Source organism: Herpailurus yagouaroundi, unplaced genomic scaffold (assembly GCF_014898765.1).
Source record: "Herpailurus yagouaroundi ecotype Mexico unplaced genomic scaffold, PumYag 160, whole genome shotgun sequence".
Lineage (NCBI taxonomy): Eukaryota > Metazoa > Chordata > Mammalia > Carnivora > Felidae > Herpailurus > Herpailurus yagouaroundi.
In genome coordinates, this window is record NW_024412401.1 from 50,496,914 (window position 1) to 50,510,415 (window position 13,502).

A 13,502-nucleotide genomic window follows, 5' to 3' on the forward strand; every position below is an offset into this window, starting at 1 on the left:
AAGGGAAGGGAAGGGAAGGGAAGGGAAGGGAAGGGAAGGGAAGGGAAGGAAAGGGTACAAAGGAGGAAATGATCAAGCAAAAGAAAGGGAGAATTGCCAGGGTGATGAGCTTGGGTCAGGAGAAAAGGTGGAAATTTGTGTGCACAAGATAGGCACACCTCATTTTATTGTACTTTGCTTTATTGTGCTTTGCACATACTGTGTTTTTTTACAAACTGAAAGTCTGTAGCCATCATGCATTCAGTCTACTGGCACCATTTTTTCCCAACAGCATTTCCTCACTTTGCATCTCTGTGTCACATTTTGGTAATTCTCCCAATATTTCAAACTTTTTCATGATGATTCTATTTGTTATGGTGATCTGCGATCAGTGGTTTTGTGACTGTTACCATTGTAATTGTTTTGGGGCACCATAAACCTTGCACATGTAAGACAGCAAACTTAGTCGATAAATGTTATGTGTGTTCTGGATGCTCCAGTGGCTGGCTGTTCCCCTCTTTGTCTCTCTCTCTCTCTCTCCCCTTGGGCCTCCCTATTCTCTGAGACACAACAATGTATTGAAATTAGGCCAGTTAATAACCCTACAGTGGCCTCCAAGTGTTCAATGGTCTGGATAGAAGATCAAACAGGCCACCACCCATTCCCTTACGCCAACACCTAATCAGGAGCAAGGCCTTAATTCTCTTCAATTCTATGCAGGCTGAACGAGGTGAGGGGGCTGCATAAGAAGTCTACTTTACAAGCTAAAGTAGAGGTTGGTTTATGAGGTTTAAGGAAGGAGCCATCTCCATAATATCCAAGTGCAAGGTAAAGCAGCAAGTGGCTAACATAGAAGCTGCAGCAGGTTTTCCAGAAGAATTAGCGAACATTAATGAAGGTGGCTACACTAAACACAGATTCTTTTTCTTTTGTTAAGTTTTTTTGTAAGGTGTTTTTTTTTTTTTTTTTTTTTTTTTTTTTTGAGAGAGAGAGAGCATGCATGCCTGCAAGTGGGGGAAGGGCAGAGAGAAGGAGAGACAGAATCTCAAGCAGGCACTGTGCCATCAGAGCAGAGCCCGATTCGGGGCTTGAACTCACGAACTGTGAGACCATGACCTGGGTCGAGATCAAGAGTCAGACACTTAACCGACTGAGCCACCCAGGTGCCCCTAACAGCCGATTCTTTCTTTATTTAAAAAAAAATTTTTTTTTAAGTTTATGTATTTATTTTGAAAGAGAGAGAGAGAGAGAGCACAAGCAGGGGAGAGAGAGAGAGGGAGGGAGAGAGAGAATCCCAAGCAGGCTCCGCATTGGCAGCACAGAGCCCAAAGTGGGGCTCGAACTCACGAACTATGAGATCATGACCTGAACTGAAACCAAGAGTTGGATGCTTAACCAACTGAGCCAACCAGGGTGCCCCACAACAGATTCTTAATGTAGACAAAACAAAACATCCTTATATTGGAAGCAGATACCATCTAGGACTTCCATAGCTAGAGAGGAGAAATCAATGGCTGGCTTCAAAGGACAGGCTGGCTCTCTTCTTAGGGGCTAATGCAGCCAGCGGCTTTCAGTTGAAGCCAATGCTCATTGACCATTCCAAAAATCCTAGGGCCCTTAAGAATAGCTTAATCGGGGGCGCCTGTGTGGCGCAGTCGGTTAAGCGTCCGACTTCAGCCAGGTCACGATCTCGCGGTCCGGGAGTTCGAGCCCCGCGTCAGGCTCTGGGCTGATGGCTCAGAGCCTGGAGCCTGTTTCCGATTCTGTGTCTCCCTCTCTCTCGGCCCCTCCCCCGTTCATGCTCTGTCTCTCTCTGTCCCAAAAATAAATAAAAACGTTGAAAAAAAATTTAAAAAAAAAAAGAATAGCTTAATCTACTCTGCCTGTGCTCCATCAGTGGAACAACAAAGCCTGGATGACAGTACATCTGTTTACAACATGGTTTACTGAATATTTTAAGCCTACTGTTGAGACCTTACTGCTCAGAAAAGAAAGATTTCTTTAAAAAAAATTTTTTTTACATGTTTATTTATTTTTGACAGAGAGAAAGAGAGAGACAGAGCATGAGTGGGGGAGGGGCAGAGAGAGAGAGAGGGAGACACAGAATCGGAAGCAGGCTCCAGGCTCCGAGCCGTCAGCCCAGAGCCCGACGCGGGGCTCGAACTCACAGACCGTGAGATCATGACCTGAGCCGAAGTCAGACGCTCAACCGACTGAGCCACCCAGGTGCCCCAGGAAAGAAAGATTTCTTTCAAAATATTGCTGCTCATTGACAATGCACCTGGTCACCCAAGAGCTCTGACAGAGATGGACAATGACATTATATTTTCATGCCTGCTAACATGACATCCATTCTGTGGCCTGTGGGTCAAGTAGTAATTTCCACCTCCAAGTGTTATTATTTAAGAAATATATTTTGTGGGACGCCTGGGTGGCTCAGTGGGTTAAGTGTCCGACTTCCGCTCAGGTCATAATCACTGAAGACTGCTCAGAAGCCCTTTAACTAGTCAAAGAATAACACGTGGTGGTATTTCTATGCCGTGGAGCTGCACAGCAATAAAAAGGAAAAGAAACCACTGACCTGTCCACTGGGGATAAATCTCAAATACACGAAGCCAGTCTCCAAAGTTTATATGCTGTCTGATTGAATTCAGACAACGTTCTGGAAAAGATATAACGATAGGAACAGAAAACAGATCTAGAGTTGCCAGGGGAGGGGCTGACTGCAAAGGGGCAGCGTGAGGGACTTTTGGGGGCAATGGGCCGGTGGGTAGCCTGACTGTGGTGGGAGTGGGTGGGCAACTGCATGCACTTGTCACGAACTGCACACCAAAAATAGTGAACTTGCAAACACTATTTACAAAAACACAAAGTAGAGATTGAGCCTGAAAAAAAAAAAAAAAGCACTCTCCGCTATTTCTTAGACACCTGCCTCCACACACACAGCAGAGGAGGGTTTACCATGAAGCTAATGACACTCGAGCTTCATTCTTTTTCTTAGAGGACCCATAAATTGCACAAGCTTCAGGCCCCTCGAAACTTGGGTCCACCCCAGGACTGGGCCCCACAGGGGCGTCTGGCCCTGCCCCCTTCTCCATCCTCAACCTTCTCCCATTTGCCCAGTCTGGGCCGGCCACACCACCGCAGGGCCCGGTGTCTTTGCTCCTGTCTAGGAAGCTCTGCCCCCAGCTCTGCCCCCAGATGTCTGCATGGGGGGCTCCTCTGACATCCAGGTCCCGGCTTCTATGTCACCACCTCAGAGAGATCCTCCCAGGAGCTCTGCTGCACCACTCTGCCTGATTTCCTTCCAGGCACTCATTTCTGCCATTATATTCTTACCTGCTCTTCTCGCGATGTACCCTCTGGGAAACCAAGGGTGTTCTCTGTCCTTCGACACCAGCACCAGAGCCAGAGCAGTGGCTGGTCCACGGAAGTACTTGGGGGAAGGCTGAGCTAGGGAATGACCAGGTGGGTGTTGTTTTAACCCCCATTTTACAGTGGGTGGACTGGTTTCACAGAGGTCAAAATACCCAGTGCAAGGTGGGGTTCACATGCTGGCCCTTCCGCTGCCAAAGGTTTACCACGACAGGCAGGATCAGGACAGGCAACGACAAACCTGTCGTTTACAGGTTTGTTTATTTTATAAACATATAAAAATATGTTTATTTTTAAGAGAGAGAGAAAGAGAGCACAAGGTGGGGGGGGGGGAGGGCAGAGAGGGAGGGAGACACAGAATCTGAAGCAGGCTCCAGGCTCCGAGCTGTCAGCACAGAGCCCGACGTGGGGCTCCAACTCAAGAACCATGAGATCATGACCTGAGCCAAAGTCGGACACTCAACCATTTGAGCCACCCAGGCACCCCTAAGTTGCTGGTATTTTTAAGAACATGTTTTGTGCACAGTCAGTGCATGAAGTTGCACTTTCTTTGGCTTTAAAAACACAGTTTATTTCTTTCTTGTTTTCTTTCTCTTTTTTCCTTTCTTTCTTTCTTTCTTTCTTTCTTTCTTTCTTTCTTTCTCTTGAGAGGGAGAGAAAGGGTGCAAGTGAGCAAGGGGCAGAGAGAGAGAGAGAGGAATCCCATGAGGGGCAGAGAAAGAGAGAGAAGTAGAACTCACCCAAAGTGGGGCTTGTGTTCACCTAATGTGGGGCACAAGCTCAGGCGATAAGGGACTCGAACTCACCAACCGTGGAATCATGACCTGAGTGGAAGTCAGATGCTTAATGACAGCCTCCCAGGCGCCCACTATTTCTTGAAATAATGAACTCAATAGTATAACTTAATGGCACAAAAACAGACACTCAGATCAATGGAACAGAATAGAGAACCCAGAAACGGACCCAAAAACGTATGGCCAACTAATCTTTGACAAAGCAGGAAAGAATACCCAAAGGAATAAAGACAGTCTCTTCAGCAAGTGGCGCTGGGAAAACTGGACAGCGACATGCAGAAGAGTGAACCTGGACCACTTTCTTACACCATACACAAAAATAAACTCAAAATGGATGAAAGACCTAAATGTAAGACAGGAACCATCAAAATCCTCAAGGAGAAAGCAGGCAAAAACCTCTTTGATCTTGACCGCAGCAACTTCTTATTCAACATGTCTCTGGGGCAAGGGAAACAAAAGCAAAAATGAACTACTGGGACTTCATCAAAATAAAAAGCTTCTGCACGGCAAAGGAAACAATCAGCAAAAGAAAAAGGCAACCAATGGAATGCAAGAAGATATTTACAAATGACAGAGCAGATAAAGGGTTAGTATCCAAAATCTGTAAAGAACTTCTCAAACTCAACACCCAAAAAACAAATAATCCAGTGAAGAAATGGGCAAAAGACACGAATAGACACTTCTCCGAAGAAGACATCCAGGTGGCCAACTGACACATGAAAAAATGCTCCACATCACTCATCATCAGGGAAATACAAATCAAAACCACAATGAGATGCCACCTCACCCCTGTCAGAATGGCAAACATCAACAACTCAGGCAACAACAGATGTTGGCGAGGATGCCGAGAAAGAGGATCTCTTCTGCACTGCTGGTGGGAATGCAAACTGGTGCAGCCACTCTGGAAAACAGTATGGAGGTTCCTCAAAAAACTAAAAATGGAACTACCCTACGACCCAGCAATTGTACTACTAAGCATTTATCCAAGGGATACAGGTGTGATGTTTCGAAGGGACACATGCACCCCCATGTTTATAGCAGCACTCTCGACAATAGCCAAAGTATGGAAAGAGCCCGAATGTCCATCGATGGATGAATGGATAAAGAAGATGTGGTACATATAGACAATGGGGTATTACTCGGCAATCAAAAAGAATGAAATCTTGCCATTTGCAACTACGTGGATGGAACTGGAGGGTATTGTGCTAAGTGAAGTTAGTCAGAGAAAGACAAATATCATATGACTTCACTCATACGAGGACTTTAAGGGACAAAACAGATGAACATAAGGGAAGGGAAGCAAAATCAATATAAAAACAGGGAGGGGGACAAAACACAAGAGACTCTTAAATATGGAGAACAAACAGAGGGTTACTGGAGGGGTTGTGAGAGGGGGGATGGGCGAAATGGGTAAGGGGCATTAAGGAATCTACTCCTGAAATCATTGTTGCACTATATTGATAACTTGAATGGAAATTTTTAAAAATATATTAAACAAAAAAAAAAATAGTACAACTTAAAACTGAAGTTACAAATCTCACGTTGCTAATGTATTTGGCACCGTTTAACAATCACTGTTAAGTTCTAGCCTTTTTTTTTTAACATTTATTTATTTTTGAGAGACAGAGAGAGGCAGAGTATGAGCAGGGGAGGGGCAGAGAGAGAGGGAGACCCAGAATTCGAAGCAGGCTGCAGGCTCCAAGCTGTCCGCACAGAGACCGACGCGGGGCCCGAACTCACAAACCGCGAGATCATGACCTGAGCCGAAGTCGGATGCTCAACCGACTGAGCCACCCAGGCGCCCCAGTTCTGGCCTTTCCAAGGTTAAAGACACCTACTGAAGAAAACATTTTACTAATCCCTAAGGGATTTGGGGTGGTTTTCCCAGCCCACTGAGGCTGCATATTGACCGGATAGGTTGGGCATGCCTCAGGGTTTTCCAGTCCCCTGCAATCCCAAGGCCCTGACAGGCCACACTGAGTCCTCTTTCATAATCTCTGTGCCAATAAGGACTCCAAATGGGGTGGTGGGACAGCTCATGTATCTGGGTCCCAGTTATCTAATTTTCCCCCCTAACTGAGATTTGCATACACCCTCTGCTGCCCCCCAGATTTCCTCACCGTTGGATTGGATCCAGCTAATCTAAGCCTTACTTGATTTTATTCTGAATTTTCTACATGCAGAAATGTGTATTTTCACATGTTTCCTATCTATCAGGACCACAACTCTTAGATAAGATTAGATTATGTGTGTCTCCTCTGGCTCCAAAGTCTTGGTAGGAAAATCCAACTGGGGACCTACCCAGGGTACAGTTGGGTTGGGCCTAGGTCAGGCCAAGGTCAAAACAGGGAGGCCATGGTTAAAGAAGGAATAAGGGCATAGGTTCTGGAGTCAGACTACCCAGTTCAAATCTTTTTTTTTTTTTTTTTTAAGTTTATTTATTTTCGAGAGAGAGAGAGGGTGCATGTGCAAGCAGGGAAGAGGCAGACAGAGAGAGAATTCCAAGCAGGCTCCACACTGCCAGCACAGAGCCCACTGTGGGGCTTGAACTCCTGAAGGGTGAGATCATGACCTGAGCCGAAGTCAAGAGTTGGACGTTCAACGGACTGAGCCACCCAGGTGCCCCTACCCAGTTCAAATCTTGAGTCTACCCTTGACTGGCTATCTACCCTCTACCCACTTGGTGCCTCAGTTTCCCCATCTGCAAAGTGGGGATTAAATTGCCTGGGAATTTTGGTGTGAGGGTGGGGCCATCTAAGAGGGGTTGGTAGGTGGAAGCTTGGAGTTGCTAAACAGCAAGAAAGGTGACTGCCTGGGGCAGTGAATGTGGCTTGAGTAAGGAGGGGTGGAGCAGACATCTATTCACGGCTCAGCCTGCGACAGGGACAGGTGCGGGTGACTGCGGTCAGAGAGGCAGGACACATGCGGGTTAAACTGAGGTGGGGAACATCTACCTGCCGCAGAAGTCATGGAGATAGCAGGGTCCTATTGGGACGTAAATGCTCCCTGCCAGCTTCCTCACCCATAAAACAGGAATAATCATAGTATCTTTCATACTGGGGTGAGCGTGCGAGCAATGGAGATGGTGAATGTGAAAGTCTCAGTGCAGAGCCCGGCTTATCAGAACCCCACAGTAAATGATAGCTGCCGTGGATGAGGGAGTTTGGGGCAAGTTGAGGGCAAAGTACAGGCTAACAGTACCCCCCCCACACACACGAGGTGGAATACGTGTGATATTCCTTGGACACTCCTGGCTACCCAAGAACAAAGGGAAAGCGTTTAAGTGCTTGCCACGGTGATGCGGGAAACTAAGGCAAACGAAAAATTAAATTCTCTTACTGCCTACAGCCCATTGACAAGTCCTTGAAACCAGCAGAGTGACCTCCCTCTAGGAGCTCAGTTGCCTCGATGATGACACTTTGCTAGGGGCAAAAGAAAATCTTGGCTTAACATCATCCTGACCCTCCAGGAACCCGTAAGTCTACTTTAACATATAAAAATTCCTTTGGAAACTTCCTTTAGCTCAACTCCCCCAAGATATATGCAGACAATCGCGCTCCAAGTGTAACATGCCCCGCTGATATACATCAGAAGGGTCCCATGACTATGGTTTTACTAAACAGTAATAAATGTCGTTTCCCTAGCAACAGCTCAAGGTCCTGCACACCTTGCTTCCAAAATACCTCAGAGACTTATTCCATCCCTAACCCCCTCGCAACCTGAGGGTATATAATCAGTAATCTGTCATGACCCCAGTGCAGACTTTCTGCCCACGGGTCCTTTAATAAAATCACCTTTTTGCACCAAAGATGTCTTCAAGAAGTCTTTCTTGGCTGTCGGCTCCAGACCCCCCTCCACCCTCCACCATCACCCCAAAACTTCATCAGCTGTTATTAATGTCACTGTTCTCTTGCCTTCAAATCAGCAGACCTATTGATCACCAAACATGCCCAGGCCCCAGGCTGGGCACTGGGCACTGGGCACTGGGCCCTGGGAATAATTTACAGTGATGGCACCAGTTTAGCCTTTCTGAAAGGCACTGCGCGCAGCCAGTTTCTTCCTTCTATTGAAGTTATTGGCTGAAGTGTCAAAAGAAAGGCCCAGAGGGGCTGGGGCCTGTCTGAAGAAACAAATCCTGGTCATCCTGGCTCTTAGCCCTGTGAGGTTCAAGAAAATGCGTAGATGACGAAATCGAGGTGGATCTTCCTTCCAGCAGATTATCGGTCAGATTATGAAGCGAAAGGTCCAAGGTCCCGCTTTCTGACAACACAGGACACCCACCTCCGGTGCAAAGGTCCTCAAGGTGATTCTCATTCACAGGCAATAAAGCCAATCTGGGTGCTGCATCACCACAGAGGACCTATTGTCCCCTGATAAGTCAGATACTCTTTGACCTGCACTGGCTGTTCCCTTGGCCTCAAAGGCTTCTTCCTCCAGACAGTTTCCTGGCTCCCTGCCTCACCTCCTTCAGCTCTTTATTCAAATGACCCCTTCTCAGGCTGCCCCTTTAACATCTCCACTTGGTGTTTGGGCCGTCTTGTTAACCGAGGTATTCCTGGTGCTTACCACAGGATCAGGAAACTGGTGGGCACTAAATAAATATTTGTTGAGTGAATTCCGGATAAAGTGGCTGGAACCCAGACCTTGGGGAAAGCTGACCCATCCTAACGGCAACAATGTGCTATGGGCAGGAATAGCCCAAGGCAGGGAGAAGGTCGGAGGCTTCCTGTACCTCTTCCTGTCCCTCTGGATCTGGAGGAATTAGCACCCACACTTGATGGACAGACAGGGAGAAATGGTCACTCTCTATTACACATGAAAGAAGCAAGTTGTGTCACACTGCCTATTATAATTCCACCTTGTTAAAAAAACTAAACATTTGGGTTATTCATTTATTCAACACACCGATACTGAATGCATATACAGGTAAGAGAAAAGCGCCTCCTTTCTCTGCACACGCAATAGTTCTGACACCAAATGAGTGGGACTTTCCCAGCTCATAGAACTCAGAGAAACAGTTACCTATGTTGACCAGTTTATTGTAAAGGATACGACACTGGAACAGCCAAATGGAAGAGCCGCGCAGGGCCAGGTACGGGGGAAGGGGGCGGAACTCCCATGCCCTCTCTGGGTGCGCCACCCTCCTGGCACCTAGACGTGCTCCCCAACATGGAAGCTCTCAGAGCCACAACGTTTAGGGGTTTTCTGGAGCTCCCATTCAGTAGGCAAGTGTGGTTGAAATGGGGCTTCTTACAGATGACAAAAGATGTTCCTTTCACTTTTTTTTTTTAATTTTTTTTTCAACGTTTATTTATTTTTGGGACAGAGAGAGACAGAGCATGAACAGGGGAGGGGCAGAGAGAGAGGAAGACACAGAATCGGAAACAGGCTCCAGGCTCTGAGCCATCAGCCCAGAGCCCGACGCGGGGCTCAAACTCACGGACCGCGAGATCGTGACCTGGCTGAAGTCGGACGCTTAACCGACTGCGCCACCCAGGCGCCCCACACTTTTATTACTTAGAAATTACAACAGTTTTAGGTGCTCTGGCCAGGAGCCGGGGAGGAAGACCCAAGTATGTATTCCTTAGGATATCTCAATATCACAAGAGGTATTCAATTCCTTAAGCACAGAGTTACAAAGCACCTACTGTGTGCCAGGCCTGGGACTAGTTGGTAAGCCACCACCACAAGAGCAGCAATACCACCAGCAGAGAGGCAGGGTGGTGTCGTGGTTAGGAATGTGTCTTCTGGACAGCACATCTGATCCCGGGCTCTGACTCCCTTGCTGGGTGTCCTTGGGCATGTCATTTGCCCTCTTCATGCGGCAGTTTCCTCATCTATAAAAGAGGGGTAGCCATAGCGCCTAAACCTCAGGCCTGTTTGAGGATTAAATGAGATCAGGTATGCTCCCGTTCTTAGCCCGGGGCCTGGCACAAAGCATTTGCTCACCTGGCTCATCTTGGCTCCTCTCATCCCTGTATGAGATAGGCACCATTGCCACCCGTTCTGCATGACAGGGGAGGAAACCAGGACTCACCCACGTGAAGCTACTGGCCCCTTTCACATACTGAAGAAAGGGCAGGGTTGGTATCCAAACCCAGGTGGTCAATCCTACAGCACCCCTTGGACCATTTCAGCTTGCAGAGGGAGCATGTTTTGTGTTCCTGAATGAAAAAGAGATACATCCTGTTGTGATGAAGTTTGTGATGAAGATGTTGCTGTGAAGCCATACGAAAAATGAAATTAGCATTTAAGTCAGTAGATTTACAGATTACCCTCTGCAGTGTGGGCGGGCCTTATCTAATCAGTTGAAGGACTTCAAAGGAAAAACAAAAAGAAAGTGAGGTCCCCACAGAAGAGGGAATTCTGTTTCCAGACTGTCTGGGGACTTAAGCCGGCAACATCAAGTCTCCCCTGGGCCTTCAGCCTGTTCTTCTACCCTGAAGATTTTGGACTTAACAGGCTCCACAATCACCCGAGCAAATTTCTTAAGACAAATCTCTCTCTATATATACACACTTATTGGTTCTCTTTCCCTGAAGAACCTTGACAAACACATACCCCGTCCCAGGAGCCTATGGTGTGTGGCTCTGGCGAATGAAAGAGACAAAGTCCTCATCTCAAAGGACTCCCGAGAGATACTTTTCTCTTTTATAATCGAAGGCCAATGACCCAAACTTTGTAAATCCTAGAATGAGATCCAGATATACTTCTTCTTTTTTTAATTTTTATTATATTTTAATGCTTATTTATTTTTGAGAGAGAGACACAGAACCACAAGTGGGGGAGGGGCAGAGAGAGAGGGAGACACAGAATCCACAGCAGGCTCCAGGCTCCGAGCTGCCAGCACAGAGCCCGACAAGGGGCTCGAACTCACAAACCATGAGATCATGACCTGAGCCGAAGTCGGGCACTTAACCGACTGAGCCACCCAGGGCATCCCCAGATAGACTTCTTATATACAGTGCAATCAAATAAAAAGTTTAAATTCTTACTTGGCTAAGGGAAGGGGAGATGCTTGCTGAAAGCCCTGGAGAGAGGCCCTGGTAGGGACAGCTAGATTCCCTGACCCTGGCTTGCCACCTTCTAGATCCACTGGGGCCCTGAGCCCTCCCCACCACCCCCGGCTGGTATGGAAGGCTGTGAGCGGCTCTAGTCCCTAGCACTCCTACCAAAGAGCTCCTAAGGGAGCGTTGACTAACCACAGCATACCTGCCCCAGTCAATCTGCAGCAGATATGGAGGGAAGCACGGGGAGTTTTCTGGTCACGTGACAATAGTGCTCTGAGGAGCACTGAGCCAGCCCAGGTGAATGTCTTACCATGTGTTGTGGGTCGAATTGTGTCCCTGCAAATCCTCATGTTAAAGTCCGAATCCCCTGGTACCTCAGAACGTGAACGTTTCTGGAAACAGGGTCATTGCAGATGTCATTAGTTAAGAGGAAGTCATATTGAGCACAGCGGGGACCTAATCTGACCAGTGTCCTTAGGAAAGGGGGAAATTTGGACACAAGGTGCGTCCGCAGGGAGAAGGCCGTGTGAACTTGAAAGCAGGTATCTGAGTGATGCCTTCTACCGGCCAGGGAACCCAAGATTGCCAGCAAACCAGCAGAAGCCCGGAGAGAAGCTTGGCAGATTCTCCCTCACATCCCTCAGAAGGAACCAGCCCTGCTGGTTGATCTTGGACCCCTAGTCGTCTACATTCAGCCTATTGCAAGATAGTAACTTTCTACCCTTTAAGCCACTTGGTTTGTGGCACCTTATTAGGGCAGCCCTGGTGAGGTAGGCAAACCCTACCACTTGTGGCTGTTCGCTACTCTCTTCTTCAAGTTTACTTATTTTAGGAGGGGGGTGGGCGGGGAGGGACAGAGAGAGTATCCCAAGCAGGCTCCCCAGTGCCAGCATGGAGCCCGATGTGGGGCTCAAACTCACGAACAGTGAGATCACGACCTGAGCTGAAATCAAGAGCCGAACATGTAACCGACTGAGTCCCACGTTGGCTACTCTCTTCTTAAATGGCCCTCAAGTAGCCATCAGTTTGGCTCCTGAGGACTCAGAGAATGGCGATGCCCAGCTGGCTCCTGGGGGGCCCTGTTTGTACAGCTCTGGTATCAGATTCTTTAGGCACTTGCTGAAATGCAGATTTCCGGGCCCTGCTCCAGACCCACTGAGTTAGAATCCGAGGGCTAGGACTAGAATCTGGATTCTCAAAGATCTCTCCGTCTGATCTTTTTGCCAATGGACTTTTTTTTTTTAACAGTTGTTTGCAGAAAAATTGAGATGACATACAGAGAATTCCCATATACTCAACACGGACTCTGCCGTATTATTGTACTATTTAACACTTTATGTTAATATATTTGTTACAATTAGTGAACCAATACTGAGACATTACTATATAGTAGCTAGTGTCCAGAAATTACTTAGATTTCCTTTATTTTTACCTGAAGTCCTCTTTTTCTGTTCCAGGATCTCTATGGGAGACAGACATCTGGTTGTCATGTCTCCTTAGGTTCTTCTTGGCTATGGCGGTTTCTCAGACTTCACTACTTTTGATGACCTTGGTAAGTTTTTTTTTTTTTTTTTTTTTTTTTAATGTTTACTTACTTTTGAGACAGCATATGTGGGGGAAGGGCAGAGAGAGTGGCGGGGGACAGAGGATCCGAAGCAGGCTCTGTGCCGTCAGCATGGAGCCCCGTGCGGGGCTTGAACTCAGGAGCCATGAGATCACGACCTGAGCCAAAGGTGGTGGCCCAACCGAGCCACCCAGGTGCCCTGGTGACCTTGATGATTTGTTATTGGGAGGAAGACCACAGAGGTGAAGGGGCATTTTCATCACCTCACATCAAGAGGACATACAGGCAACGGCAACAACTTTATCACTGTCGCTGTTGACCTTGATCACCTGGCCAAGGTGGTTGTCCAGCTCCCAGCTGATTATCGCCCCAGATAAACAAGAGGTGATGGAGAGAAAGCCCCTGACTCTGTGACAGCTCTCTTAGGTCATCGTTCCGAAGAAAGCAGCCACGGCAGGCGGATGGCTGGATGGCTCGCACACACAGCGCTGGTCTTACCCACAGCAGGCACCTCACCATGACTTCATGTGTAACAACCCCGCAAGACAGGCAGAACCATTATTCTCATGTTACAGGTCAAGGAGCTGCTCTTTGAGGCCCCACAGCCAGCAGCCCGCAGAGCCTCATCTGCCTGGCACCATGCCGAGGCTTGCGCTGCCCCCGTGGGAAGGTGAGGACGCCAAGGTGGCTGGGGCCTCCTCTCCCAGGGTGACAGCAGGGACAGGAGATATGCAGTGTTTCCCTTTGGGGCCCAGACTGGAACCTTAGCCAGAGGCCAGC